At 48.4% G+C, this 27,680-nt stretch overlaps 1 long non-coding RNA gene across 2 annotated transcripts; it reads right to left on the reverse strand.

The window, feature by feature from the left end:
- Nucleotides 1-1,723: 1,723 nt before the first annotated feature.
- Nucleotides 1,724-27,680, reverse strand: LOC133248526 (uncharacterized). Of its 2 annotated transcripts, XR_009736744.1 has the most exons (5): nucleotides 27,041-27,680; nucleotides 12,929-13,030; nucleotides 12,143-12,272; nucleotides 5,372-11,996; nucleotides 1,724-2,645 (listed from the first exon to the last, which is right to left on the reverse strand). It is a non-coding gene; the product is annotated as an uncharacterized LOC133248526 (long non-coding RNA). The 2 variants fall into 2 exon arrangements; XR_009736743.1 differs by having other exon boundaries at nucleotides 5,372-12,272; nucleotides 27,041-27,678.

Below are 27,680 nucleotides of genomic sequence, written 5' to 3' on the forward strand. Positions count from 1 at the left end.
ATTGCTAGTTTGGGGTTTCTCTGGTGGCTCAGTAGTAAAGAATCCACCTCCCAATATAGGACACACCGGTTTGACCCCTGGAGAAGGGAACGGCAACTCACTCCAGTATTCTTGCCTGCAGAATCCCATGGACAGAGGAGCCTGGTGGGCTACAGTCCATGGGGTTGCAAAAGAGTCAGACATAACTCAGTGACTAAACAGCAGTACTGCTAGTTGTATTTCCCGGTTGTGGAACTGAGACTTAGGGCATAGGAGTGATTTTCTCAAGGTCTGGAACCAGGCGTTGACCCCCAAGTCCCACAGGCAGACCCCCAACAGAGTGCCCAGAGGGCTGGTTAGCAGAACCTCAGAGAGTGGACGTGGGGGACAGATCTCCAATATAGCTCTCTAGCCTGACCTCTGCCCTGAGCCCCAGGCTCGGCTTCAAATGCTGACTTGATAGCTCCGCTTGGACGGCTAACAGATGGTTAGAAAGCCTGTGTCCAGAAAGCCTATGTCCAGACAGCTCTATCCCAGACTTGTTCCTCTGAACTCCTTTCCAACTCTGTCGACGGCAGACCCATCCTTCCAGCTGCTCAGGCCAAATCGTGTGGCTTCATCCTTAGACTTTCTCTCTCTCTCATCCCGCATCCAATTCCATCAGCAAATCCTGTTGGCTGGACTTCAACATATATAAAAAATCTGACCCCTTCTTACCATCTTCTTGGCTAAGCCCTATCTCCTGTGTAGATAACTGCATTAGCCTTCTCACTGATACACCCCTGCTTCTCCCCTTGTCCTCGCCCACGTATTCTCAACACTGCAGCCCCGGAAACCAAGTTCAAGTGCAAGTCAGACTGTCCTTCAAACCCTCCAATGGTTTCCAGCTCAAGTAGAGTGAAGCTGCTTGTCTTCCGAGGCCCAGCTGAACTCATGGCCTGTTGTCTGTCCCTCTGATCTCCTCTTCTACCTTCTGATCCCCCACCACCCCCTCTCATTCCACTCCAACCCTGCTCCCTTCCCTGCTATCCACTGAGCGTGCCAAGCACACTCCTGCCTCAGGGCCTTTGCACCAGCTGTTCCCTCAGCTTAAGTCATTCTTTCTCTGAATATCACCGTGGCCAGCTCTGTCAACTCCTTAGGGACTCATCTCAAAAGCTACCTTCTTTTGAGACAAGGCCCTTTCTGCCCCCTAAATAAAATGGAACACCCCTCCTCCATGGTTCCTGCTCCCTCCTCTCCTGCTTTATTTTTTTCCCACAGCACATATTGCCTGATGCATATATTTATCCCCTGCCACTAGAATGTATGTTCCTTAAAGTCAGGGACTTGGCTTTCTTTGGCTCTGTTCCTGGAGCCCTAAACAGTATGTGACAGGTATTTGTTGCATGACATTGATAAAGGAGGGGGCGTGAGTTTCATAAGCTGAGCTGGTCCACCCAGTGTTCAGACATACTCAGGGCACATCACGAGAGCAAGTGGGTGAACCCACTGAGGTCTTGTGTGTGTGATAACTGAAGAGCTGCTGGGGAAAAGCTCACGAGGGGGAAAATGACAGTCCAGGCACACGGTGCTTCCTGATCATAGTGACTTGGTTGACGACAGAGACAGCTGTGGCTGACTCCACGGGGCTCCCTTAGAGATCCAGGGGATGGCACTGGAAGTCCAAGGACCAGCATCTCTGGGAGCCGCAGGGAGTACCAGGCAGCCTGTCCCTGTGGTGCTCCCTGAGAGGTGCCCCTTGGGGTCAGAGAGCCTGGCCAGCCAGGCCTGTGCGTGCGAACGTGACACCCGCCTCTGGGGGTGATGGGGCCAAGAGGCCAGCACAACACCGCCCGAGTCACAGCCACGCTTGTGCTCCTCTTCCAGCCCCACAACTGATGTATTAAGGCCGAAAGACCTCTTCCTGGCAGATTCAAAGGTGGTGGGATGTGACTTCTGCCCCAAGCGGCTTGCATTCTGTAAAGGGGAGCACGGTTCATTCATTTGATGCGTGTTTTTCAAAAGCCCACAGCATGCCAGGCACCGTGCCAAGCCCCGGGCTGCAGCTGTTAACAAGACGTGCAGGCTCGTCGGGGACGGAAATAAACCAGCAAATAAATGCACGACGAGATCAACACAAGCAGACATGAACGTTACCAAGAAGATGACTAGGAGAGCTATTTTGTTCTGTGCAGCATTTTATTTTTTATACCAGCATTTTTAATGATGACCTGGATGAAGTTCTAAAATGCATGCTTCTCAGCATACTGTAGAGCACAGGTTGTTGTTGCTGTTCATTTGCTAAGTCACGTCCGACTCTTTGTGACCCCATGATGCAGCATGTCAGGCTGCCCTTCACTATCTCCCAGAGTTTGCTCAAATTCATGTCCATTGAGTCAGTGATGCTATTTATCCATCTCATCCTCTGCTGCCCACTTCTCCTTTGCCTTCAGTCTTTCCCAGCACCAGGGTCTTTTCCAATGAGTCAGTTCTTTGCATCACGTGGCCAAAGGATTGGAGCTTCAGGTTCAGCATCAGTCCTTCCAGTGAATACTCAGGGTTGATCTCCTTTAGGATGGACTGATGTGATCTCCTTGCAGTCCAGGGAACTCTCAAGGGACTTCTCCAACATCCAAATCCCAATTTGAGAGCATAGCGAGCTCTGCTTAATGCACTGTGGTGACCTGATTGGGAAGGAAGTCCAAGAGGGAGGGATATGTGTACATGTATGGCTGGTGTACTTTGCTGTACAGTAGAAACTCGCACAGCAGCATAAAGTGATTATACTCCAATAAAAATTTTAAAAAATAATTGCTTCTCAGGTCTTCAGCACATTAGAGCCAGACCCAGGACCCAGAGAATCAGCAGGATGGGATTTAGCCGTGATACATTGTCCAGATCTGGAGTCAGGCCCCGAGGTCAATTATACAAGCTTGGAAGGTCAGAGTCGACAGAGTGTGGAGAGAGAGAGGATGTGGAGGATTTTGTTGACCACAAGTCAAGGACGGTGTGGCTACTCACTACCGTTCATTCCACGAATTCTGAGTGGATGTTATGGCTCCTGACACTGTTCTGGGCAGTGAAATGGCAAAATAAGACCCTGTGCTTATGGAGCCTGCATTCTGGTGGGAGGACAGACAACAGACAAGTGAATCTGGGCCTGTGGATGGTGATGGGTGCCAGCAACCCGGGAAGGAGGGCTCATCAGTGAGTGTGGAGAGGGTCTGCAATCTTAGGTGGGGTGACCAGGGTCACTCAGCTCTCAGGGGAGCAGGCTCGGATTTGTAGATGCTGTGTGTGTGTGCTAAGTCACTTCAGTTGTGGGCCATTCTTTGCAACTCCATGGACTGTAGCCCACCAGGCTCCTCTGTCTGTGGGGATTCTCCAGGCAAGAACACTGGAGTGGGTTGCCATGCCTTCCTCCAGGGGATCTTCCCAACCCAGGGATCGAATCCATTACTCTTATGTCTTCTGCATTGGTAGGCAGGTTCTTTACCTCCCGTGCCACCTGGGATGTTCAATTTGGAGATTAGGGTGCAGGTATTTACTGGGGAGTGCAGTTGGGATCCCCAAGTGTAGGAGGAGGAGGAGAAGCAGGATTGGGCATTGGGAGAAGTTGAACTGAGATTCAGGCCAAAAGCCTCAGCCAACCCCCAGGGAGCTGAGGACACAGATGAGCCTTCAGAATTGTCTCAGATCTCACTTTCAAACCCTGTGTTGATCGGTCATTGGATGAGGCTGCCTTGGAAGGACACACGTCCTCAAACAGGAGGTTTTCTTCAGAAGATGGTGCTGGAGGTGGTTTAGTCACTCAGACGTGTCTGACTCTTTGTGACCCCATGGACTGTAGCTTGCCAGGCTCCTCTGTCGATGAGATTTACCACGACAACGGCACTAGAGTGGGCTCCCATTTTCTTCTCCAGGGGATCTTCCTGACCTAGGGACTGAACCAGGATCTTCTGCATTGCAGGCAGATTCTTTACCAACTGAGCCACCTGGGATGCAGAGACAATCCTCCAAAGGGCTGAGAGCCAAGGGCGCCTCTCAGCAGTCAGGGGACCAGTCCTCCACCCCTGCAGAGGGGTCTGGACAAGGCCTCACAGCCTCCACGACTGTCCTCCACCCCTGCAGAGGGGCCTGGACAAGGCCTCACAGCGTCCACGACTGTCCTCCACCCCTGCAGAGGGGCCTGAACAAGGCCTCACAGCCTCCACGACTGTCCTCCACCCCTGCAGAGGGGCCTGGACAAGGCCTCACAGCGTCCACGACTGTCCTCCACCCCTGCAGAGGGGCCTGGACAAGGCCTCACAGCGTCCACGACTGTCCTCCACCCCTGCAGAGGGGCCTGGACAAGGCCTCACAGCGTCCACGACTGTCCTCCACCCCTGCAGAGGGGTCTGGACAAGGCCTCACAGCGTCCACGACTGTCCTCCACCCCTGCAGAGGGGTCTGGACAAGGCCTCACAGCGTCCACGACTGTCCTCCACCCCTGCAGAGGGGCCTGGACAAGGCCTCACAGCGTCCACGACTGCAGGAAGACTTCAGCGAGAAGATGCTGACATAATCTGGAGGCCTGAGGACCACAACCTTCCCAGGCAGAGAAAACAGCAAGTGCGTGGGTCCTGAGGAGGGAGGCTGCTCGAGGGGTCCAGGAGGCTGGAGCAGAGTGGGGGAGGGGAGGGGAGGGGGAGCGGGCTTGGCATTGACCATCCAGGCCTTTGCAGGACTGTGACTTCTCCTGGGAGTCAGACTGGTGCCTCTGGAGGTGTTGGTGGAGGAACTGGTACACCTCAGTTATAGGTTGGTGGAAACAAAGAGGTAACTTTTCCCATCCTCTTTTATGGGACCCCTCTATCCTTTCCAAGGGTCTCTCAGGAATCTGTGGACCCAGATGAAGAACCCTTGTATTGCACCCATTTTGCTGATGAGATGAACAAACCAAGGCCCAGAGAGGTGAAGGGATTTGCTCAAAACCAGGCAGTACTGAGCTAAGCTGAGAGTCCCTTGGACAGCAAGGAGATCAAAACAGTCAATTATAAAAGAAATCAACCCTGAATATTCATTGGAAGGACTGAAACTGAAGCGCCAATACTTTGGCCACCTGATACAAAGAGCTGACTCATTGGAAAAGACCCTGATGCTGGGAAAGATTGAAGGCAGGAGGAGAAGGGGGCGACAGGATGAGATGGTTGGATGGCATCACCAACTCGGACATGAGTTTGAGCGAGCTCTGGGAGTTGGTGAAGGACAGGGAAGCCTGGCGTGCTGCAGTCCATGGGTCGCAAAGAGTAGGATACAACTGTGAGCGACAACACCACCACCACCACCAACTGAGCATCTGGGCTGTGTGGTCCCAAAGCCCACTTTGGACTTCCCCTTTCACCTGTAAATTGGAGATAAACCTGCTCACCTGGCTGGGCCGATGGGAGGACTCCATGCAATGTCTGTGTTGAGGCCTGGTCCACAGAGGCCTCCGTAAACCGACACTCCTGGATCCCATGACAGTGAGGCGGAGGGCAGATGGTGAGAATGGGCTCCTGGTGCTCGTGCCATAGAAGGGAGCTTCCTGCATCATCTGAGGCTGTTTTCGGGGAGCCCAGTCCTCTCTTCTGTGCTGCAAGAGGCCAGCTGCACGCTGGGGCAGGTGGGTGGGGCGGGGGGGCTGGCTCGTCACTGAGGCACCACAAGGGAGTAAGACAGGCTTCCCTGACCTTGACTCAGACCTGCCAAGCAAGCCAGCCTCCTAAGAGGGATCGCATGGATCGGTCGCTTGATTGTGTCCACGTGGCCAGGCGCGCAGGACGAACAGCACGGGAGATGCCGAAAGGAAGGATGTGTGCTGGGACCCAGGCTGCCTTCAAGAAGAATCAGCTGGGAGATGCCGAAAGGAAGGATGTGTGCTGGGACCCAGGCTGCCTTCACGAAGAATCAGCTGGGAGATGCCGAAAGGAAGGATGTGTGCTGGGACCCAGGCTGCCTTCACGAAGAATCAGCTGCAAGTGCTCCATGCCTTTTGCCTCTTGATCCACACATGGTGTGGCCACATTCCACTGAGATCCTACAGGGTCCTGGAGATTCCCGGGGCTGAAGCAGACCCCTCTCAGCGTGGGTGCCCCAGAAGGACCTGATGGAGACCTGCTGTCTGATGGAGCGTGGGTAGGTCTCGGGCAAGGAGGGGTGTCGGGGGCCGCAGAGGGAGGAGCACAGCGCTGGGGCTGATGGGAAGACAAAGGGGCACGCTGGCATCCTCAGACCCAGGTTCAAGTCCCTGTTGTGTCAGGCAGCTTAACCTCTGCAAGGCTCAGTTTTCCCAGCTGTAAAATGGGACCATAACACCACCTAGCTCAGGGTTACCAAAAGAAGAGTCAGCAGGTGAGTGTTTATGAAGACCCATCCCACCTGCCCCCAACTCACTGTCAGCACAGGAACACCAGGTGTGCCGTGTTCAGTTACTCAGTCGTGTCTGACTCTCTGCGGCCCCTGGACTGCAGCCCACCAGGCTCCGCTATCCATGGGATTTTCCAGGCAAGAATACTGGGAGTGAGTTGCCATGAAGCACCAGGAACAGTGGGTAATTGGGCCCTGGGGTCACATCCCTTAGGCTCAAACACCAGCTCTGCCTCTCACTAGCGATGGCTCTTGGAAAAATTGCCTACATTTCCCAAGGCTGAGTCACGAGGTCTGTATATAATAAGCATGTCATCATTCCAGAACTGTTGTTAGGATTAAACGAGATAATTCATTAAAGTCCTTGGCACATAAGATATACTTCACAAATATTAGCTATTACTACATTAAAAAAAAAAGTGCTTTCAGGATATCCAGGACTCATGAATGGGGAAAACCACACCAGTTACTGGGATTTGAAGGGACCTCAAACCACTAATACAGAATTTGACATAGGAAAGATAAAGTTCTCCATTAAAGTTCAAAACATCAGTTCCGTATAAATATTTTTCCATTTCTGACTTAGAGAAGCCGCCTCTCCCTGTAACTTAAGCCCTCAGAGCCTTTGAAAGGAAATGTCAAATGAGAAAACCTAGCATGTCCTAACCACGGGATTCAGCTGTTTCTTTTTTCAGTCAACACACACTTAGTGAGCCCTGCGGGTATGCCTGCCTGTGGGTCAGGTCTGGGGGATGCCAGGGGGAAATGCCTGGGTCTTTGTCTCCAAGGAATTCACTGTCTAAGGCCCTAGGACCTTCCCGATTGAGAGTTCAGTTCAACAGCCTGAAATTCACCAACTGGCTGTCTTCCTTCCACCCAGAAACACACTGGGAAATGGATATTCTAGAGCAGTTTTCCAACAACCATTTCTTGGAATCGTAAATGTCTGAGAGTTGCTGCAATACTTTAGATTATCTTGTTTTCTTTATCCACTGAAGCCAAGATTTTAATGCTACATCTGTGTGAGTATCTTTTGATAATAAGAACCAAATGTTGTTGGTGGAAATGACTGGAAATTACACTTCGGATCAGAATGTGGGGTTTTAGATTCCCACTTGGAAGGCAGTGCTGAGAAACAAACACACAAGACGTTTTCCCTATAAATCACCTCGGGATGTTGCAATACTCCTCCTCTCTCCCAGCCGGGATCAGGAGGACTGGGATGAAGTGTCCTGGGGAAGGAGTCACTGGGTGGTAGTAAATATCCTGCAGCCAAAATGGCACACCCACCTCCCACCTCCTCCGGCCTGTCCCATCAGCCACTAGAGCTCTCTGCACCGGGCTGTCCACAAGCGTCTCAAACTCAACATGTCCTGACTAAAGTCACCATTTCCTCCAAACCCGCTCTGCTATCTGTAGACGCCACGTAGAGGAAAGGCACCGCCTCGTCCTGCGCTGGAAATCTGGAAATCATTCCTGGCCTCCCCCTCCCCTGCCTGTGCCGCTCTCATGGCTGTCAAATGCTGGCCCTTTTCTCTCTGATTTAGTCCCCTCATCCCCTGGCCCCTGTCCTGGTTGGAGTCCTCCTCCAGAGAACCATCTAATCCTCTGTTGTCCCCTTCTCCTCCCGCCTTCAATCTTTCCCAGCATCAGGGTCTCTTCCAATGAGTCAGATCTTTGCATCCAGTGGCCAAAGTATTGGAGCTTCAGTTTCAGTCCTTCTAATGAATATTCAGGATTGATTTCCTTTAGGATGGACTGGTTGGATCTCCTTGCTGTCCCAGGGACTCTCAAGAGTCTTCTCCAACACCACAGTTCAAAAGGATCAATTCTTTGGTGCTCAGCCTTCTTTACAGTCCAACTCACACATCCATACCTGACTACTGGAAAAACCATAGCTTTGACTACATGAATCTTTGCCTTAGAAAGCAGCTAGGAACTAAATATTTGTTGGGTGAATTTCCCTAAACCTGCTCCTCTACCAGTGTGCCCATGATACCCAGGAGGCAAAGCTGTCAGCTCAGTGTGGTTTTGTCAACATGGTGACCCCTCTAGTGGAATCTGATGCTTGCCGCACTCCTGCTCTTTCCAAAGCATTTTGCTTGAACTGGTTCGTGTGCAGCCTGTCTACAAGCTGTGGGCTGCACACTATAATCACACCCATTTGCAGGTGAGAAATCAAGGCCGGGGTCGGCGAGGTTGTGGTCCGAGGTCACTTGGTGGGTCAACGGCGGAGTCAGGATTTGACACGACGTTGGCACCCACTGATGTTTGCTGAAAGAGCTCTTGGATGCTTTATTTAATCAGATGCCAAACAGACTCCACCCCTCAGCAGCTCCCACACACCCTAAAACTCCGCCCTCCCCACGCAGCACTTCTCTTGAATTTGGCACTGAAGGTCCTTTCTGCAGCCAAAGGTTGCTATCTGGAAGGGGAATTTCCCACTCTCCCCTCATGTCGTGTAAATGGACCACTGCCCTTTCCAAACGGCTGATGCCCTGGTTGCTCTCAACCAGCGGTCAGCTCCTAGGTCATCACCTTCTTGGCCACCCACGGAATGCTCCAGCTTGTCAGCGAACTCATGATAAACGCCTGCGGTTTTCCTCTGGGAGGACAGTGGTGGGGGGTGGCCCCCCACAGAGGAGGCTGTCCCAGGGCGTCCCCTCCAGCCACCCGGACCTACCCGAGGCTCGGCCCCCTCTAAGGAGCCGCTTTAATTGGTTCTGCATGGTGGTGTTATGGCTTATGTCGAAATCAGAGCAAAAGAATTCCGAGGACAAGGCCGCTGTCGGGAACCACATGGCCTCCCAGCTCCGCCTCCCCTAACCTGTTCCCAATTAGGGGCTTGAAAGGCTGCAGGCCGCCTGTTTGTTTGTGAAACTCTTTGACCAAATTCTGCCTCTGAAGCCCCTTTGTGGAGTTCCTGTTCATCTTTTCCTTTTTAAAATGCAGACGAAAAGAAAAGCCCCATGGAGGTGAGAAAGAACAAGGTCTCCCAACACTATGATTAAACAGGTAACTGATGAGAACCGGCTGCACAGCACGGGGAGCTCTGGTCAGAGCTCTGTGGCGACCTAGATGGGAAGGAAATCCAGAGAAGGGATGCCTGTATATGTGCAGCTGAGTCACTTTGCTGTACAGCAGAAACTTAACTCAACATTGTAGTGTGACTACACGCCAATAAAAATTAAAAAAAAAAAGAAAGAACAAGGTCTCCCAGTCTGATCGCTACGTTGGGTCTGATGGGACGGGTTGGAAAATGGTTAGGCTTCGTCCCTCTGCACTGGCTGGTGACCAGCGGTCAGGCTGACAAGCTGACACTCCCTCAACTGGACGCTTCCAGACGTGCCTGGACACCTCGATTCATGAAAGAGCAAGTGGGAAAACTTGGGAAGAGGCAGCATTTTCTTCCCCAGCCTGGACACCATTTTTGCCATCTACAAAAATACACTCTGCTATATTTAGGCAGCGCTAGTAACAGGGCCCTTTCTCTCTCTTTTTCCCCCCAAGAATGTTTCTTGGTTTGTTTTTGTCATTTCATATTTTCCCCTACCACCTGGGGAAATCATCAAGCACTCACATTCCTGAATCCATCTTTCCTGCTGCTAGCTAATTAAAACGAACCTCTGGCCAAATTACGACCTTCTCGTGGATTTTAGGGACGGGTGGAAACTATTTGTGCATGTTTCCCTGCCTTGGATGGACTGTGAGTTGCTGGTATTTCTGGGGCATCCACTCCTTGCTGGGCACCGTGCTGGTTGCCATCTGTGCCTTTTTCACGTCTTGTTGCTAGGCGCCGGGGGAGCTGTTATCATCACGCCACGCTCTAGATGAGAAAGCTGAGCCCTAGCAGGTCAGGCCCCGGCCCCAGCGGCCTGGGGACGCTGAGATCTGAATCCAGGCTTCTTTGACTCTAAGTTCTTTGTTGAACACGACGCTCAGTCTGGAGCTGGAGACACTCATTGGGGACACTCACTTCTGAAGTTCTGTGGGTTCTAGTTTATTGTGGGATTCCACTGGCCTGCACCTGGCCCTGGAAGCGTGCCCCCTAGAAGGGGCCTTGACCTGGGGGGTCGAGGTGGGGGGCCTCCCTCCTAATTCACCTCCCTACCCCGAACCCCACACTGAGATGTCCGCTTAGCTTCCAGCCCTCACCCTAAACGGTAGTGACAAGGGAGCCCTCTTGGCCTTTCCCGGGGACCCCAGGAAATCAGGCACAAATTAAAGAAAGTCCCCAGCTGCCTCTCCCAATGGAAGGCTTGGCAAGTTGGAAAAGGGCGTCCACTCTCTGGATGGGTGTGGCCCCATGTCCAGGCATTCGGTTTGGCCAATTTGCAGTGGGCGGCATCCAGGCCACCATTCGCCCCTTGGTCTGGCGTCACGTGCAGTGAACAGCTTCGTGCTGGGCGGCCCTGACTTCCCTCAGCAAGGAGGCCATCAATCACAAGAGCACAGTGTTCCGGAGCCTGCCACCCAGGGCCCGTCCCAGTGACACGATATATATTGATTTGTACTTACGCTGTGTGTGCCAGGCACTATTCTGAGCATGTCTAGTGGTATCAACTCATCAATCTGCACCGAGCCCCATGAGGCACATTCTCTTATTATCCCCATTTGACAGATGGGCAAACTGAGGTTGTCATTTGAAAATACAAGGGCCATGGGGCCAAGCTTCTTTTTATTTTTATTTTTTATACTTTTTATTTTATGTTGTAGTATAGCCAGTTAACAATGTTGTGACAGTTTTGGGTGGACAGCAGAGGGACTCAGTCGTACATACACATGTACCCATTCTGCCCCAAACTCCCCTTCAATCCAGGCTGCCACATAACATTGAGCGGCGTTCCCTGACTATACAGTGGGCCTTTGTTGGTTATCCACTTTGAATACAGCAGTGGGCACACGTCCACCCCAAACTCCCTAACTATCCCTTCCCCCAACCCTTCCACCTGGCAACCATGAGCTCCTTCTGTAAGTCTGTGAGGTCCAAGCTTCTTTTTGGGTTTCTTTGTCTGTTTGGCTGAGTACGGTCCTGGCTACAGCTCGTGGTATCTTCCTTGCCTCACGTGGAATCTTTCGTTGCAGCACACGGACTCTCTAGAGGCGGCACACAGGCTCCAGGGTGCGTGGGCTCGGTAGTTGCAGTACTCAGGCTTAGTTGCCCTAAGACATGTGGGATCTCAGTTCCCTGACCAGGGATTGAACCCACGTCCCCCGAGTTGGAAGGCAGAGTCTTAACCACTGGGCCACCAGGAGTCCCTTAAGCTTCTTTACACATAGCTGACCAGTCCCTCTGCCCAGCCTCTGGGCATCCCTCTGTGTAACATTGGAGCAGGCGGGCGTGGTCCAAGCCCTCCGTGGCCGGGCTCCTGCCTGTCGCTGCAGCCACCTTCCAGTGGGCCCTCGCCCATCCTGCTCCAGTTGTACTCCAACCCCCTGCCCCATACGAGACCGTTTCGCGGTTGTCTGTCCATCCAGCCTGCCTGGCAACCCCCTCTTCTTTATCTTTCGGTGTGCGCACTTGAGCGTCAATATTTTTGGTCTCTGTTCGGACCAGCTCCCTCCTTCCTTCCTTTGGGTCTGCGGCTCGCACTGTGTATGTCTGTCACGGGACGCCTGGCAGCTTCTCCGTGTTCACAGCCCACCTCCTGCAGGCGAGAGTGGGTCCTAGGAGACAGGCCTGGCTGCTGTGGGCAGGGTTTGGCAGAGAAGGGCCCCATCTCTCTCTTCCCTGCACCCCCCTCCTAGACCAGGATTCCGGGTTAGGCTCCCGTCGGTGATCCAGACCACAGACCTAATACTTGCTGTAAACAGCATCTTTCTAGAGCTGACAGTTCCAAGCTTCTAGTCTGTCTTCTCTCCTACTTGTTTGTGCCCCTGGCTTGCTGGCGTCCTGTGCCTGTGTGAAACGATCCTGCAGAGGCCTGGAGAGAAAGCACCCAGACACGTGAATCACGTGGACATTCCATTCATTTCAATGAACCAGAGGCCAGGATCTTGGCAACACACCAGGAAACGCTCAGGAAGATGCTTGGTGAACGAGCCTCAGCCTCTCACTTCCTCCCAGGAGACACATTTGGGTTAATGGGGACAGCATCCTGGGAGTCCAGGGTGGGACTTTCTGACTTGAGAGGAGCCCTAAGTAGGGAACACTTACTCTCCTAAACACCTCATTCTGAAATTACACCATGACTATGGGGGCTCCCCCAAAAGTTCAGCAGGTAAAGAATCCACCTGCAATGTAAGAGATGTTGGAGACGTGGGTTCAATTCCTGGGTCAGGAAGATCCCCCGGTGGAGGAAATGGCAACTCATTCCAATGTTCTTGGCTAAAAAAATCCCATGGACAGAGGAGCCTGATGGGCTACAGTTCATGGGGTTGCAAAGAGTTGACATGACTGAGCAGACACGCATGCCTTCTATGACTGTAAGAGGTGTGAACTGGGGGTAATACCCAAGTTCCTCGTGTGATTTCCAAACACCACAGCAGTGTGCATTCTGGGTCACGGTCTGTGGCTTATGGAGGGATGTCTGGGTGGCACCCACATGCAGGCCTCCGTTGCCACAAAGTGCTGACCCACCTGGCCACGTAGGGTTGTGCCCACTGAGGCTCCAGCTGCTGAGAAACACCAAGCTTGGCAGTTCTGGCTACTGTGCGGTCAGTCAGTGTTGGGGGATGGTCGCTGAAGACATGGAGAGAAGTTAATGATTTAAGAGCCATGTAGGGGGTTCTGCTGGTGGTCCATGGGTTACGAATTTGCCTTCCAATGTAGGGGAAACGGCTTCAATCCCTGGCCTGGGAACCAAGACGCCACCTGCCGCAGGGGAGCTAAGCCTGTGGGCCGTAACTACCCACGCTCTAGGGCCCGAGCTCTGCGACAAGGGAAGCCAAGAAAGGGAGAAGCCCGAGGACCACAGCGGAGAGAAGCCTCCACTCCCCGCAACCGGAGAAAGGCTCTGCACAGCAACGGAGAGCCGTGTGCCGCCCCGGAGACCCAGCACAGCCAAAAATAAATAAATACACACTTTAAACAACAACGTGGAGTGGCTGCGGACAACTGTGGGCAGCACAGATAAGGAGGAAGCAGAGGAACCTTTAGCTTCTTTCTGGCTCGAGCCGTTAGCTGGTGGAGGTGTCCTTCACAAAGGACAGAGACACAGGAGGCGAGCCAGGTGGGGGTGAAAGCCTGTGTATTAGCTGCTAGTGCTGCCGTCACAAAGACTGCAGGCTGAGGGAGCTGAAACGCGACGCAGATCTAGACGCGTTTGTCGTCTCTAGGTGCTGGAAGCCGGAAGTTCAAGGTCACAGTGGCTGCAGGGCTGGTTCCTGCTGAGACCTCTCTCCTGGGCCCACAGATGGGCGTCTTCTTGAGTCCTCACACAGCCATCCTCCTTTCTGTCCTGATCTCCTCTTCTTAGAAAGACACCAGGCTGCCATGGCGGCTCAGCTGCTAAAGAATCGCCTCCAATGCGGGAGACCTGGGTTTGATCCCTGGGTTGAGAAGATCCCCTGAAGAAGGGAAAGGCTACCCACTCCAGTGTTCTGGCCTGGAGAATTCCATGGACTGTATAGTCCACAGGTTCACAAAGAGTCGGACACAACTGAGCGACTTTGACTTTCATATTGCATTAGGACCCACCCTAACGATCTCATTTTAACTTAATCACCTCTTCAAAGACCCCACCTCCAAGTGCGGTCACGTTCTGAGGGTCAGGGTTTCAACAGATGAATTTTGGAAAGACACAGTTCAGCCTATAACAGGATACATGTAGCTTTGTTATTTTTTTTCCTTTTTGGCCATGCCGTGTGGCACGCGAGATCTTGGTCCCCCAACCAGAGGTCAAAGCCGTACCCCCTGCAGGGGTAGTGCAAGTGTCTTAACCATTGGACGACCATGGAAGCCCCAGTGCATGTATTTTTAAACAGGTTGAGCCCTGAGGACCCTGAAAACACCCAAGAAGCCATGTTGGATGCGTATGTCTGGGTTTAGAGGGAAGGGCTTGCCTGGGGCTGTGAATTGGTGGTGGGGGGTGAGTGGTAAAGAGATGGTAACTGGGGCCACAGGGGGAGGTGGAATTCGTCCAGGAGAGAGTGGAGGGAGAAGAGACCCAGGACCAAGCCCCCAGAGCACAGTGTGGGAAGGGCGGGTGAGGCTGTGGCTGGTGGGACCGGAGGTGATCCAGGGGAGGCTGGGGTCACAGAAGGGACCCCAAGGAAGAGACTGCAGGTGTGCGGTCGTCCTTTTGAACAAGTGCCCTGATTTCCACGCGGCCCGCATTCTCTTTCCTGTATCCCACAAGATGGCAGACAGCTTGGGGCAGGGACTTAATCTCACTTTTATCCAAGGCCCCCTCCCACCCCATCTCGCCCCAGGGCCTGGTTCAGAATTAGAATACAAATTGAAATCTGAACATCCGTTTCCAGTTTTCCTTAGGCAGGTGTGAATTTCTGTTTTTGTGAAATCAGCCTAGCCCTGGGAGTTAAAGGTGGGTAACTCTGTCCTCTGATGGCAAGAGGCTCCCGTCCCCCACCACCCGCTAAGGCAATCTGTGGCAGCAAGCGACCGTGAGCTAAAATGAAACACCCAGATGTGCTGTTCGACTTGGAAGGGGGAGAAAACCCGGCTGTGCTCACTGTGGCTTTGTCTGGCCTTTAAACACCGATTGGTCAAAGTGAGTGATGCTTTCCAGATGCTCCTGGCTGCCCCAGTCAGGAGTCCGGCTGGCCAGCTGGGCCCCCTCTGCGGGCCTCTCCCCAGCCCAGCCTCCCTCGCAGCCAGACGGCCTGCCTCGGGCCGGCTTCCACCGCCTGGCTGGAGCTGCGGGGCCGTGGCCTCGCTTCCTGCTGCAGGGTGGGGGCTGGGCGGATGGTCCCCAAGGACCCTTCCAGCTCTAACAGGCAGCAGCTGTGTGCCTCCTGGGCCGGCCCTGGAGGACCCCCACGGGGGAGCGGTAATGAGGCCTTATATTGAAGACTGAATACTGGGAAAGAGTGAGGGCAGGAGGAGAAGGGGACGACAGAGGATGAGATGGTTGGACGGCATCACCGGCTCGACGGACATGAGTTTGAGCAAGCTCCGGGCGATGGTGAAGGACAGGGAAGCGAGGCGTGCTGCAGTCCATGGGGTCACAAAGAGTCAGACACAACTGAGCGACTGAACTGAACTGATGTGAAAAGTGCTTGGTGATCTTCTGGGACATAGCCCCACACGTCTGTCCCCAGCTGCCGGCCCAGCCAGCCCCCAGTGCTTAGGGCAGGGCTGCCTGGATAATGTACTCCTGGTGACATCAGCCCCTCCCCGACCTTCCCCACCCCTCCCCCACGCACCCCCACCCCTCCCGCTGAGCTGCTGTCTTTTGAAGTTTATCACACTTTGATGTAAATCGATGAACAGGCTTCTTCTCCTAGAGTAACTGTCTCAGATTCTTACACTTGAATTGGTGAGACATCTATGTTTAAATTTCTTTTAAACTTCTAACTTCAAAATGATTATAGACTCACAGGAAGTTGCAAAAATATCACAGGGAGACATTTCTGCTTCTGGAAAGATAGAGTCCATGTACTTTTCCCTATTCCTCCCACTAAGTACAGCTGAAAATTATGAATGCTTTATATAAAGCTAAAGATGGAGGGCAGGAGGAGAAGGGGGCGACAGAGGATGAGATGGTTGGATGGCATCACCGGCTCGATGGACATGAGTCTGAGCAAGCTCTGGGTGATGGTGAAGGACAGGGAAGCGAGGCGTGCTGCAGGCCATGGGGTCACAAAGAGTCGGACACGACTTAGAGACTTGAACAAGGAACAACAACAACAATATAAGAAGATTCTTAAAGGGGGAAAGAAACAGGTGGGCTGAGTAGGGACCTCAGGACCCAAGGAATTGCACATCCGCCAGTTCGCTGGGTTTTCTTTTGCCTCGTGTATCCCCTGGAGAAGGAAACGGCAACCCACTCCAATATTCTTGCCTGGAGAATTCCAGGAACAGAGGAGCCTGGAGGGCTATAGTCCATGAGGTCACAAAGAGCCAGACACAACTGAGCCACTAACACACACACATCCCAGACTTGGAGGTGGAAAAGCTGGTATTTGAAAATGCCAACAGGCACAGAAAAACAAAAGCCCAACAAAAACCTGCCTCCCGAGCCAAAGGACCAGGAAAGGGCAGCCAAGCAAGACAGAAAACTTTTAGACAATCGCTGCCCTACTTTAACTAAACACACAGAAGAAAACACGGCCCCGCCCACACCAGACTCTAATGAGGTGTTCCAACGTCCCCACTGGGCTAGTGTCAGGGAAACTGAGTGGGGAGCCAGGCCTTTCACCCCTGCCAGCTGGAAACGAGGCCCCTCTCTGGTGGTGTCTGTAGAGACACGTGGGGAGTCCAGAATTCCACCCCAAGCTGGCAGTGACAAAGCATCTATCCTCCTCCCCACTGGGGTTTTGTCAGAGGAGGCCTGGCAGAGAGTCGGGCCCATCACACTGGCCTAGTGGTAACAAGGACACTCCTCCTCCCACGCCATGTGTCCAGGTGAAGACAGGAACCCAAGCCCTTCTGTCTGCCCCAGCCGGGGAGATTTCAGTGGAGGCTAGGGGAGTGCCCACACCCCCGCCTGCGGTAATGAGGAGCACCCATGGGTGCCAGCAAAGGCCAGGTGGGAAAGCAGGACATCTATCTCCACTTGGCAGACACCCCCACTCCACCCCGCCTCCCCTGCCAGAGCAGAGGGAGTGGAAAGCAGCTGAAAAAGAAGCTTTAGAGAAGATCCAGGGGGCTTTGCTGATGGTTCAGATTCTCTAATCTGCCTGCCAATGTAGGAGACACGGGGTTCAATCCCTGATCCAGGAAGATCCCACATGCTGTGGAGCAACTTAGCCCATCCACCACAACTATCGAGCCTGGGAGATGCAACTACCGAAGCCCACCCCCCTTAAGCCCGCGCTCCACAAGAGAAGTCCCCACAGCGAGAAGCCTGCCCACCGCAGCTAGAGAGTGCCCCACTCACCGCAACAGAGAAAAGCCCCGCACAGCAGCAAAGAGCCAGCACGGCCACAAATAAATACATTTTTTTTTTTTTAAAGAAGTAAAAGTAAAAAGAAGTGCTGGAATTTCAGGATAGTAATTAACAAAGAAAAAAAAATAAGATCCAGAGTTGCATATGTAATATGAGAATGTCCAAGTTTCAAACGAAAACCACTCACTTTGCCAAGGACCAGAAAGATTTAAAACTGAATGAACAAAAGATAATAAACAGAGCTCAAACCTGAAATGACAGGGATATTAGACTGTCCGACAAAGACTTCAAAGCACTCATGATAAAAAATGTTTCAACAAGCAGTTTATGAATATGCTCAAAACAAATGAAAAAGTAGAAAGTCTCAGCAAAGATATACAGACATAAAAAGGGTAGCATCTGTGAGCTGAAAGACAAAACGGTAAGAATTACTCAATACAAACACTTGAGAGATGATAGATTGGAAAAAAACTAACAGAACCTTGGGGACCCAAGGGACTATGACAGAAAATCTAATATTTTCACATCAAGGCCTGGGAGGAGAAGAGAAAGAGGACAGAGCTGAAATAGTCATGAAAAACTTCCCAAATTTGGCAACAGCCATAAACTTATACACTTTAAGAAACTGAGAAAATTCCAAATACGATAAACACAAAGAAATCCAGACCAAGACACACTGTAGTCAAAATTCCAAAATCTAAAGATCAAGGTAAAAATCTTGATAGCAACAAGAGAGAAATGGCACTTTACCAGTCAGAGAAACAATTCAAATTATACCAGATTTCTCATCAGAATTAATGGAGATCAGGAGGAAGTAACACAACTTATTAAGGGCTGGAAGAAAAAATTCAGAATTCTATACTCAGAGAAAACAGTCTTTAGAAATTAAGGGAAAATCAAGACTTTATAAGATGAAGGAAAACTCAAAGGAGAGAAATTTTTGCCAGTAGACCGAAAAGAATTTCTGAAGCAATTTTTGTAAACAGAAAGGAGACAATAAAACAGGAAAAACAGGAAAGTAAGAAAAAATATAGGAAAACACAATAGGTTTTCATTCTCCTTTTGAATTTTCTAAATTATGTTTGACATTGAAGCAAACATAATTTGCTTCAATGAAACCACAGTCACAGAAAACTGATCAAACTGATCACATGGACCACAGCCTTGTCTAAACACACGGGTCATGGTAGAGAGATGTGACAGAATGTGGTCCACTGGAGAAGGGAATGGCAAACCACTTCAGTATTCTTGCCTTGAGAACCCCATGAACAGTGTGAAAAGGCAAAAAGATATGACACTGAAAGATGAACTCCCCAGGTCAGTAGGTGCACATATATGCTTCTGGAGATCAGTGTAGAAATAACTCCAGAAAGAATGAAGAGACAGAGCCAAAGTGAAAATAACACCCAGCTGTGGATGTGACTGGTGATAGAAGCAAAGTCTCATGCTGTAAAGAGCAATATTGCATAGGAACCTGGAATGCTAGGTCCATTAATCAAGGCAAATTGGAAGTGGTCAAATAGGAGATGGCAAGAGTGAACGTCAACATTCTAGGAATCAGCGAACTAAGATGGACTGGAATGGGTGAATTTAACTCAGATGACCATTATATCTACTACTGTGGGCAGGAGTCCCTTAGAAGAAATGAAGTAGCCATCGTAGTCAACAAAAGAGTCCGAAATGCAGTACTTGGATGCAATCTCAAAAACGAAAGAATGATCTCTGTTCGTTTCCAAGACAAACCATTCAATATCACAGTAATCCAAGTCTATGCCCCAACCAGTAACGCTGCAGAAGCTGAAGTTGAACGGTTCTATGAAGACCTACAAGACCTGTTAGAACTAACATCCAAAAAAGATGTCCTTTTCATCATAGGGGACTGAAATGCAAAAGTAGGAAGTCAAGAGATACCTGGAGTAACAGCAAATTTGGCCTTGGAGTACGGAATGAAGCAGGTCAAAGGCCAATAGAGTTTTGCCGAGAGAACACACTGGTCATAGCAAACACCCTCTTCCAACAACACAAGAGAAGACTCTACACATGGACATCACCAGATGGTCAATACTGAAATCAGATTGGTTATATTCTTTGCAGCCAAAGATGGGGAAGCTCTATACAGTCAGCAAAAAAAGACCAGGAGCTAACTGTGGCTCAGATCATGAACTCCTTTTTGCCAAATTCAGACTTAAATTGAAGAAAGTAGGGAAAACCACTAGACCATTCAGGTATGACCTAAATCAAATCCCTTATGATTATACAGTGGAAGTGAGAAATAGAGTCAAGGGCTAGATCTGATAGATAGAGTGCCTGATGAGCTACGGATGGAGGTCTGTGACATTGAACAGGAGGCAGTGATCGAGACTATCTCCAAGAAAAAGAAATGCAAAAAGGCAAAATGGTTGTCGAGGAGGCGTTGCAAATAGAGAGAAAAGAAGAGAAGCCAAAGGCAAAGGAGAAAAGGAAAGATATGCCCATTTGAATGCAGAGTTTCAAAGAAAAGTAAGGAGAGAGAAGAAAGCCTTCCTCAGTGATCAGTGTAAAGAAATAGAGGAAAATAATAGAATGGGAAAGACTAGAGATCTCTTCAAGAAAATTAGAAATACCAAGGGAACATTTCACGCAAAGGTGGGCACAATAAACTACAGAAATGGTATGGACCTAACAGAAGCAGAAGATATTAAGAAGAGGTGGCAAGAATACACAGAAGAACTGTACAAAAAAGATCTTCATTAGCCAGATAATCACGATAGTGTGACCACGTAGAACCAGGGCCACCTAGAGCCAGACATCCTGGAATGCGAAGTCAAGCGGGCTTTAGGAAGCATCACTACAAACAAAGCCAGTGGAGGTGATGGAATCCCAGTTGAGCTATTTCAAATCCTAAAAGATGATGCTGTGAAAGTGCTGCCTCAATATGCCAGCAAATTTGAGAAACTCAGCAATGGCCATAGGACTGGAAAAAGTGCTTTCGTTCCAATCCCCAAAAAGGGCAGTGCCAAAGAATGTTCAAACTACTGCACGATTGCACTCATCTCACATACTAGCAAAGTAATGCTCAAAATTCTTCAAGCCAGGCTTCAACAGTATGTGAATTGTGAACTTCTAGATGTGCAATCTGGATTTAGAAAAGCCAGGGGAACCAGAGATCAAATTTCCAACATCCGTTGGATCATAGAAAAAGCAATCGAGTTCCAGATAAACATCTACTTTTTGGATTACTTTATTGTTTATGCCAAAGCCTTTAACTGTGTAAATCACAACAAACTGTGGAAAATTCTGGAAAAGATGGGAATACCAGACCACCGGACCTGCCTCCTGAGAAATCTGTATGCAGGTCAAGAAGCAACAGTTAGAACCGGACATGGAACAACAGACTGATTCCAAATTAGGAAAGGAGTACATTAAGGCTATATATTGTCACCCTGCTTATTTAATTTATATGCAGAGTACATCATGTGAAATGCCAGGCTGGATGAAGCACAGGCTGGAATCAAGATTTCCGGGAGAAATATCAATGACCTCAGATATACAGATGACACCACCCTTATGGCAGAAAGTGAAGAAGAACTAAAGAGCCTCTTGATGAAAGTGAAAGAGGAGAGTGGAAAAGGTGGCTTAAAGCCCAACATTCAGAAAACTAAGATCATGGCATCCGGTCCCATCACTCCATGGCAAATAGATGGAGAAACAATGGAAACGGTGATAGACTTTAGGAGACTTTGAGCTCCTAAATCACTTCAGATGGTGATCGCAGCCAGGAAATTAAAAGATGCTTACTCCTTGGAAGAAAAGCTATGACCAACCTAGACAGCATATTAAAAAGCAGAGACATTACTTTGCCAACAAAGGTCCATCTAGTTAAGGCTATGGTTTTTCCAGTGGTCATGTATGGATGTGAGAGTTGGACTGTGAAGAAAGCTGAGTGTCGGAATTGATGCTTTTGAACTGTGGTGCTGGAGAAGACTCTTGAGAGTCCCTTGGACTGCAAGATCCAACCAGTCCATCCTAAAGGAAAGCGGTCCTGAATACTCATTGGAAGGACTGATGTTGAAACTGAAACTCCAATACTTTGGCCACCTGATGCGAAGAGTTGACTCCTTGGAAAAGACCCTGATACTGGGAAAGATTGAAGGCGGGAAGACAAAGGGACAACAGAGGATGAGATGGTTGAATGTTTTCACCAACTCGATGGACGTGAGTTTGAGCAAGCTCCAGGAGTTGACGATGGACAGGAAAGCCTGGCATGCTGCAGTCCATGGGGTCGCAAAGAGTCGGTCACGACTGAGTGTGAACTGAACTGAACTGGTAAGATGACAGCAATAAGCTGATAAGTTATGTATACATAATATAATACATAGAACAATCACTAAAATAGCTATATAAAGCAATGTATTAAAAATGCTACAGGTAGATAAAAATGAAATTCTAAAAAATGTTCAATTAACCCACAAAATGACAGGGAAAGGAAAACAGAAAAATAAAAGATAGAACAAATGTAAAACAAATATAAATTGGCAGACCTATGCCCTAACATATCAGCAATTACTTTAAATGTAAACGGTCATTTCCTGGGGCTTCCCTAGTGGTCCAGTGGTTAAGAATCCACCTTGCAGTGCAGGGGCCTCGGGTTCGATCCCTGACCTGGGAACTAAGATCCCACTTGCCTTGGGGTGACTAAACCTGCAAGCCACAACAAAAGATCCTGCATGCTGCAACCAAGACCCAATGCAGCCAGATAAATAAATACATAAATAATTTTTAAATGAAAACGGTCATTTATTATTTAAGGACAGTTAAAGACAGAAATTGGCAATTTAAAAGAGGAGCTACGATGAACATTGGGGTACACGTGCCTCTTTCAATTCTGGTGTCCTCGGTGTGTATGCCCAGCAGTGGGATTGCTGGGTCATATGGCAGTTCTATTTCCAGTTTTTAAGGCAATATTGTAAAGTTAAAAAATAAAATAAAATAAAAACTAAAAAAGGAACTAGTCAGAGTGGAGTTTTAAGAATGACCCAACTATGTGCCATATCTAAGAAACCTATGTATAAGCAGCTTAAAAGCAAAAGGTTAGAAAAAGATATATCATGCAAATATTAATTAAAAATCACGTGGTTATATGAATATCAGATGAAGTAGACTTCAGTGCAAGGCAAATTGCTAGATAAAAGGGCAAATTCATTAATAAGACATACAAGTCCTAAATGTGTCTTTATAAAAGAACACAGCTGCAAAATATGTGAAACAAAATTGACAAAACTGAAAGGAAAAACGTCAATATCACAACTCATCCAATGTGAAGTGGATAATTTGAAGAATCCTATAACTATCTGGGAAATTGAATTCCTGAGTTTAAAACTCCTAAAAAAGAAGCCTACGGGCCAAGACAGTTTTTACTGAAAAATTCTACCAAATATTTAAAGAAGAATTAATATTAATTCTGCTCAATCTCTTCCAGGAAATAGGAGGAACACCCAGTTCACTTTATGAAGTTCATACTATTTTTATATCAAAACAAGATAAAAACAGTATGATAAAAATGAAACAAAAAACTATAGACCAAAAATTCCTCATACAAAAATCCTTAACAAAATACTAGTAAGTAGAATTTAACAGTATATATACTGCTTATTTAACTTATATGCAGAGTACATCATGAGAAACGCTGAGTTGGAAGAAGCACAAGCTGGAATCAAGATTGCCAGGAGAAATATCAATAACCTCAGATATGCAGATAACACCACCCTTATGGCAGAAAGTGAAGAAGAACTGAAGAGCCTCTTGATGAAAGTGAAAGAGGAGAGTGGAAAAGGTGGCTTAAAGCCCAACATTCAGAAAACTAAGATCATGGCATCCGGTCCCACCACTTCATGGGAAATAGATGGGGAGACAGTGGAAACAGTGTCAGATTTTATTTTTCTGGGCTCCAAAATCTCTGCAGATGGTGATTGCAGCCAGGAAATTAAAAGGCGCTTACTCCTTGGAAGGAAAGTTATGACCAACCCAGATAGCATATTAAAAAGCAGAGATATTACTTTGCCAACAAAGGTCCATCTAGTCAAGGCTATGGTTTTTCCAGTGGTCATGTATGGATATGAGAGTTGGACTGTGAAGAAAGCTGAGGGCCAAGGAATGGAAGCTATTGAACTGTGGTGTTGGAGAAGACTCTTGAGAGTCCCTTGGACTGCAAGGAGATCCAACCAGTCCATCCTAAAGGAGACCAGTCCTGGGTGTTCATTGGAGGGACTGATGCTGAGGCTGAAGCTCCAATACTTTGGCCACCTGATGCAAAGAGCTGACTCATTGGAAAAGACTCTGATGCTGGGAGGGGTTGGGGGCAGGAGGAAAAGGGGTCGACAGAGGATGAGATGGCTGGATGGCATCACTGACTTGATGCACTTGAGTTTGGGTGAACTCCAGGAGTTGGTGATGGACAGGGAGGCCTGGCATGCTGCGATTCATGGAGTCACAAAGAGTTGGACACGACTGAGTGACTGAACTGAACTGAACACAGAATTATACCCCATGACCTGAGTCTCACAGCTCTTAAAATATTAACTAAAACCTAATAACAAACTTAAATGTAAAACAGAAAACATTTAGAAAAAAGCATAGAAGAAAGTCTTTGGGATCTAGAACTAGGTAAAGAGTTGTCAGAGTTGACCCCAAAAGCATTACTCAGAAAAGGAAAAATTCTTAAGTTTTTTTTTTTTTTTTTAATTTTTGTCTGAGAAAAATCTTGTTAAAAAGCTGCAAAGACAAGTTACAGACTGGAAGAAAAATTTGCAAACCACATGTCCAACAAAAGACTAGTATCTAGAATATATCAATTCTCAAAACTCAATACTAATGAAAATAAACTAACAAACAGTTCATTAGAAAGTGGAAAAAAACATGTCATTTCACCAAAGAAAATATACAGAGGAAAAACAGGCACATGAAAAGACACTCAACATTATTAGCCATTAGGAAAATGCAAATTAAAACCATGGTGTGATGGTTTGCTACACACCTATAAAAATGGCTAAAATAAAAAAGAGCAACAACACCAGACACTGGTGAGGATGCAGAGGAACGAGATCACTCACATGTTGCTGATGGGAATGTGAAATGGTACAACCACTCTGGAAAACAATTTGCAGTTTTCTAAAAGACCCTGATGCTGGGAGGGATTGGGGCAGGAGGAGAAGGGGACAACAGAGGATGAGATGGCTGGATGGCATCACTGACTTGATGCACCTGAGTTTGGATGAACTCTGGGAGTTGGTGATGGACAGGGAGGCCTGGCGTGCTGCAATTCAGGGGGTCGCAAAGAGTCAGACATGACTGAGCGACTGAATTGAACTGAGAAAAATAAATATTCAATTACCTACCATACGCCCCAGCAATTGTTTTCCTGGCCATTTATTCTAGAGAAATGAAGATTTCTGTTCACAGGAAAACCTGTGCACCAACATTTGTAACACCTGTCTTCTTGAGGGCCAGAACCCAGAAACAGCCCGCGCGTCCTCCAGCCTTCTCTGAGTCCGTTTACGGTCAGCCTATGTGGATGACTTCTATCAGGTTGAGAAGTTCCTTTTCCTTCCTAGACTGCTGAGACTTTTTTTAATCATAGGTGGATGCTAAATTTGTCAGATCCTTACGTATATATAATTATATGGCTTATGTCTTATGTAGTGAATTATATCGATTAATTTTTAAATGTTAAACATACCTTGTACTTCTGTGGTAATTCCAACTTGGTCATGATACATTATGCATTTTTTTTGGATTATATCTTTTATATATTACTGGATTTGACTTTACAGTATCTTGTTAAGGATTTTTGTGTCTATATTTACAAGGGATATTGAACCACAATTTCATTTTCTCGTAGAGAGTAATGCTGGTCTTACAAAGTGGGTTGAGAAGTATTCATTCCTTTTCTATTTTCTGAGTTTATGTAAAGCTGAGATTATTGTTGCCTTAAGTGTTTGATATAATTCACTTACTAATCTTTCCTCTAATCCTCAATCTCTCTGCCAATATGGTAGCTAGTCCATGTGGGATAAATAAATTTGTGTTTATAAACCAGGTGTTGCAAGTTCAGATGACTTTAAGACTGGGCCAGTAGCAGAAATAGGTGAAACAGCTGAACATAATAGGGAGGAGTAGTGAGTGTGAAGTGAAAGTCGCTCAGTCGAGTCCGACTCTTTGCGACCCGTGGACTATACAGTCTGTGGAATTCTCCAGGCCAGATTACTGGAGTGGGTAGCCTTTCCCTTCTCCAGGGGATCTTCCCAACCCAGGGATTGAACCGGGTTCTCCTGTGTTGCAGGAGGATTCTTTACCAACTGAGCCGCCAGGGAAGCCCAGGGAGGAGTTGAGTCTATTGCTAAAAGACAGAGCCTTCAAATTCAAACTTCATCTACAAGTAACAAATGCCGGAAAGGATGTGGACGAAAGGGAGCCCTCCTACAGTTGGAGGGAATGTAAACTGGTGCAGCCACTATGGAAATCAGTATGGAGCTTCCTCAAAAAGCTAAAAATAGGGTTGCCATACAATCCTGGCAATCCCACTGTTGGACATGTATCTGGAAAAAACACTAATTCAAAAAGATGCATGTACTCCTGTGTTCATTGCAGCACTGTTCAAGAGCCAAGACATGGAAGCAGCCTAAATGTCCATCTACAGACGGATGGATAAAGAAGAGGCAGTACGTGTACACAGTGGAGTACTATTGAGCCGTGAAAAGAATGAAATAATGTCATTTGCAGCCACACGGACGGGCCTAGAGATCATCACTAAGTAAGCCAGAAAGACGAATACCATTCAATATCACTTGTAAGTGGAATCTAAAATGTGACACAAATGAATTTATCTACGAAGTGGCAACACACTCACAGACACAGAGCACACACTTGTGGTTGCCAAGGATGGTGGAGGAGGGATGGACGGGGAGTTTGGGATTACCAGACAAGCTATTACATATAGGATGCGTAACACTAAGGTCTTACTGTATAGCACAAGGAACTGGATGCGGCATCCTGTGATAAGCCAGAATTGAGAAGAATATGAAAAAGAACATATATGCATGACGCAATCACTTTGCTGCACAGCAGAAATTAACACGACATTGTAAATCAGCTATACTTCAGTCAAATCATTTTTTTAACTCAAATTTTTAAAAAACTTATCTGTGGAGCAACCCCTATACATAATCCCAGTTGCATATTTTGTTAACGACGTGGAGCACACAGCAGGGGACACATTATGAGCCCCATCATACTGAGAAATTAGAAGTGGCATAGATGTGGCTCTGTTTCTTGCTCTCCTTGCATTGCCTCATTTCTTCCCTGCCTCATTTCTCTTCTCTCTCACTCATACCACCCTGAGGTTGCAAGCTTCCAATAAAGCATGAGAATGTTTAGAAAGAACGTGGGGAGGAGGGGGAGTTATGACAGCATGCAGGCATTGCCCAGCAAAGCAGGAGGGACTTATCCAAAGGGATGAAGAGATAAGACATGTCTGGCAATGTGCTGATCAGTCTGGGTACAGCTAGGATTCCCACAGGCAGTGCACAGCGTTGGCACAGCATTTCCTGACTAGCTGACCACAAGTGCCCATGAGCTGGCGTTCTCTCTTGGGATTGTCTTGGTGCCTTAGGTCACAGCACCCAGAATCTGGGGAGCAGACTCACTGAGAAGAGGCAACAGTTCTTGTAGTCATCCGTCCTAGGCTGCTGGAGCTCGTCTCCCCTGCGTCTTCATCGTCCCTGGAAAGGGTCAACCCGCAAACCTTGACTGCGTCTGTCCCAGGCAGGGCCGTGCGCTGGCCGCTCAGAACTGAGCCAGACGAAGTCCTCTCCAGGACAACTCAGGACTGGACATCATCTGCATAAAGACTAGAAACCATCAAAGAAAAACACGATGAAATAAACTCACGCTCTGTTTCTCAAGGCGAGGAAATGTGTTTCTACATTTTGGAACTCTTTCCGTTCAAAACTGTCAAAATAAAGAAGCAGAGCTTGTTGCTGGAAGGGATAAGCTTTAAAACTGGGGAAAAACAGCTCATGTGGGACTGGCTCTTTTCCAAACGCGCTTGACGGATGAGTGGTTAGTGCCTGGTGTTTTCAAAGGGCCATTAAAGTGTTGTCCTGTTAGAGCGCAGAAGGTCATAAGACACCACGGCCCTTAGTTTTAAGGCTTGGTGATGACTTCAGTTGTCAGACAAAGTTTTATTTTTTGGATCAGAAGTAACGAATTCTGTATAGCTCTGAACAAATTCCTACTTGTCTTTCTAAAGTACATCTCCTATCGTTACGGGCTGTTTCATTTTTC

This window comes from Bos javanicus, chromosome 5 (genome assembly GCF_032452875.1).
Source record: "Bos javanicus breed banteng chromosome 5, ARS-OSU_banteng_1.0, whole genome shotgun sequence".
Lineage (NCBI taxonomy): Eukaryota > Metazoa > Chordata > Mammalia > Artiodactyla > Bovidae > Bos > Bos javanicus.